Source organism: Salmo trutta, chromosome 39 (genome assembly GCF_901001165.1).
Source record: "Salmo trutta chromosome 39, fSalTru1.1, whole genome shotgun sequence".
Classification (NCBI taxonomy): domain Eukaryota; kingdom Metazoa; phylum Chordata; class Actinopteri; order Salmoniformes; family Salmonidae; genus Salmo; species Salmo trutta.
In genome coordinates, this window is record NC_042995.1 from 19,674,553 (window position 1) to 19,678,267 (window position 3,715).

The window sequence follows — 3,715 nt, forward strand, 5'->3', positions numbered from 1 at the left end:
GGTCGATTGTAGCGGTAGTCATGTTGATGGCTACGTACTTTACAGTTATTTAGACCGCGGAGGTTATTGGAATCATGGTTTCGTGGTAGAAACTGTTGTTTTGCGTCATCTCTCGACGCTCCAATACCTGATAATGCACCCTCTAACTGGAGTGAGTGCTCCTGGTTAAACTTCAAAACTGAGTGGTCAGGGCTCTTAGCGTTGTGAACTTTTGATGCCTCAAAAGCTGTGCTTGCAAGCTCTCTGAGTTGTAAGATAGGCAAGCCAACGTGGGCGGCAGGGCCCAAGTAGGTAATGAAGGTGGGATACATGTTCGACAGAAACATTTGTTTGAATGGTAAAAGCTCTTCCATTCCTGTTTCTGTGAGTAGGCCAAAGTAAGCTGAACGAAGCCTATGATAGTAAGCTTGTGGGTGTTCGTTCCGAGCTTGTTTGACGGTGTTAGCCAGTGAGCTATCGTGTTTGCGAGTCGCAGAACCACTGAATTCTAATTTCAAAGCTGTGGCAAGTTTAGCGTAGTCATTTAGCACGTGTTGCTGTTGTAGACGAATGAACCTTGTCACGTGTCTATTTGACGTTCGCTTCAACAGGTAAACCCTGTCAGAACCCGTAGCGTTCGGGTAGCCATCCAACGCGTCCTCTATGTCAGCTAGGAACGTCTCAGTATCGTTTGGCTGACCTGGAACGGGGTCAAAGGTGGGGAAATTCTTGACGAGTTTGTCAAGGTATTCCGCGCCAAGCGGGCGGAGAGGGTTGGCTTCATCCTGTGGAGAGATTGGGGCCGAAAGGCCAAGAGAGGAAGCCAAGCCTTGTTGTTGTTGGCCAAGAGGCGCCATATTACTCAGTGCCGAAGGGCCAAGAGGAGAAGACTGAGGGACACATGAGGGAGGCAAGGTCTGAAACCTATTGTCTTCACTCCTGTGAGTACAGGGCTCTGGTTGCTTGGATGGGTAGTCGCGCTGTAGAGCGTGACCATTCTGGATTTCCTCCAGATGGTACCTAATGGTGGAATTCTGCTGCATTGCAGAGTCCACTTGAGCGCTTAGAGTACCGATTTTGGACACGTGAGTGTCACACCTGCTCCTTTCGGTCTCAAACTTATCTGTCATGGTTTGCAGATAGAGGTCTTGAGTACGGAGCGAGAGATTCAGTGATGAGATTTCCTCTGCTTGCTTAGAAATTAATATTTCCATCCTCATCACCTGAATTCTCTCATCATTCATTTGGTCAGCGACTTCAATAAGTTCTGCTGATTTATCATCCAACTTTGTCATTGTGTTCATTAACTGATCGTCTTTGGTCTGCAGCGCTTTGAGGAGCACCGTGTTATTTTGAGTAACATTCAACAAAACAGCATGCGTGTTGTCAAGTTGAGCGCTCCTGTTTGTAGATAACTCTTCAGATTTATCTAGTTTGGCGTGGAGATCATCGTATTTAGTTTTGGCTAAATCGAGTTGTTCCTGTAGCATATGATTTTGTTCCTGTAGAAAACGATTTTGTTGAAGAGCTTGTGCTTGTTCATCGTCATACGTTTTTGCAATTACATTTAATTGTTCAGTTTTCGAACGCAGTTCCATAGCTAGCAGAATTTTTCCCTTGTCTGCCTTGGTCATTGGTTTCCCGGTTCTCTCCACCTGTCCCTTTATGTCTACCGTTACCTGCTCGTGCTTCAGCTGTGCACTGCGGTATTGGACAGATGGCAATCTCGGATGGCAAGACATCAGAGCTAGACTGGAGAGAACCTTTATGAGGCCTGCGCCCGATGGTTGATTTTGGAAAACATTGTTGTCTGCTTTTCCACTAATGGCATAATTAGGGTTGTTATCGCTGCTGAGGTCAGAGATCAATCCATTTACGGGTGGAGGTTCACTAATTAGCGGGCGAGTGGGGACCACCCCCTCTGATAGCCTGCACATTATTAGAACATTTGAAAGGAAAAAATGTTTTTCCTAATTTTCCAACATTTTGGAATGTGGGGTGTGGGGAGCTGCAAAGACAATTTTAATCTATTTATAGACGTTAATGAACCATCAGTACTGTACAGTACTGTGGAAGTTGGGCGTGAATGAATTTGCAAAAGCAAATTGAATTAATCAATGCCAACGATTAGTCCTACCTGGGTAGGCTATCTGGGTATTAAACTTGAATTACCTGAGAGGTTGCTTCATCCAGGTTAATATGCAAAGTTTAAGTTGTCTCATTTAATTGGAAGAACCTAGAAAGGTATGTTCGACAATTTAACTTATTAAATTGAATGAGACGATAATCCATACAATCTCCATTGATTGGATATCATAAGTGTAAACCGTAGGTCAAATGTTGGGACCCTTCACCACTAGGGTACGCTCCTCCCTGGGGCTGAGCGTCAGTAAAGGGGTTTTACTGACTGTGCTTTGCTAAAGCAGATTTTACTGATTAATCTATTTATGATATATCAAACCTGTATAGGCTATCTGGGAATTAACTTTCAATTAACCTGAGAGCCTTGCTTCATCTAAGTTAAGTTTGGAAAAAGTTAATCATGTCTCATTATGGACGCCCAATCAATTTTGGATATTTTTAAAAAGATCCACTTGAAAAGGTAAATCTGGCAATTTCACTTGTTAGTTAAATTGAATGAGACGTCATATCCAGTCAATTGCGATTGTCTGGATATGTTACCGTGCTCCACGTTTGAATTTCACAAAGGATTGGTAGCGTAATGTGCCCTAATGGGCTAACAGGCAGGGTGGCCTGTTGAACAATGGATCATAAAAGTCAGCTGAGGATGCACACCTACAGAGTTCATTAATATTACAATTGACAATTGAACGCTCACTCATTCGGGAACAATTGCAATCAATATATATTTACGCTCAGTGTCGTCGGGATCCTTGTTGAAGAGTTCTGTTCTGATGGAGAGTTCTCTCTCTCTCTCTCGGTTAGAATGGATCTTTCAGAGCGACATTCATTAATGTCGTTATAGAATGGATGTTTCGTTGGTCTTCGCGTTCGATGATATAATTTACTTAGCTGCAGACTAATAATTAATATCAAAGACTTGTTCTTATTCTGTCGATATCGATAGTCTAAAAGTTAACCACGTGGTATGGTTCACTTTCAGTAGAGTACTTGGATGGTAAAACCTACTGGCCATGGAGTGCAGGCCTGGTCTTAAGAAAGTAAATCAGGGTGGGGTTTTTTATAGTGACCCTTGAACAGGCTTGTCAAATGACGCCTGGTCCTGTCTGTGTCCCTTGGGGGGCGTGCCGACGGCTGAGTGAAGCTTGGTACAGAAATCCAATTCTATCACATTAACATCAGTACATAGCATATCAATGTATTACAAATAGCTTTATCCTTATTAATACATTTTATACAACCATTATGATGCAAGTCTCATCGCTGAGGCTATTATATAAACAGTTTTATGGTAATATGGCTATATTGTCTCTTCTGAGTATCACAAAATTGTACCAAGCGGACCAGTTCGTAGCTGGACTTTTCACCAATCTTCCATACCTTCTCCAGAACATAAAATGTTGTTCGGTTTTCCAATTCTATGAGTTGGAAGAATTTCCTTTGTCTCTCTATGAAACATGTGGTAGGAGATTCTCCTCTTAGAATTTTTACAACCCTTTCACACAGGGCCTGGGTGGGGGTGCAAGGTTGGGGGATGGTACAAAGGGGAGGGGGTCAACTGTCCTCCCTGTACTCAGAGGCCAACGTCATGACA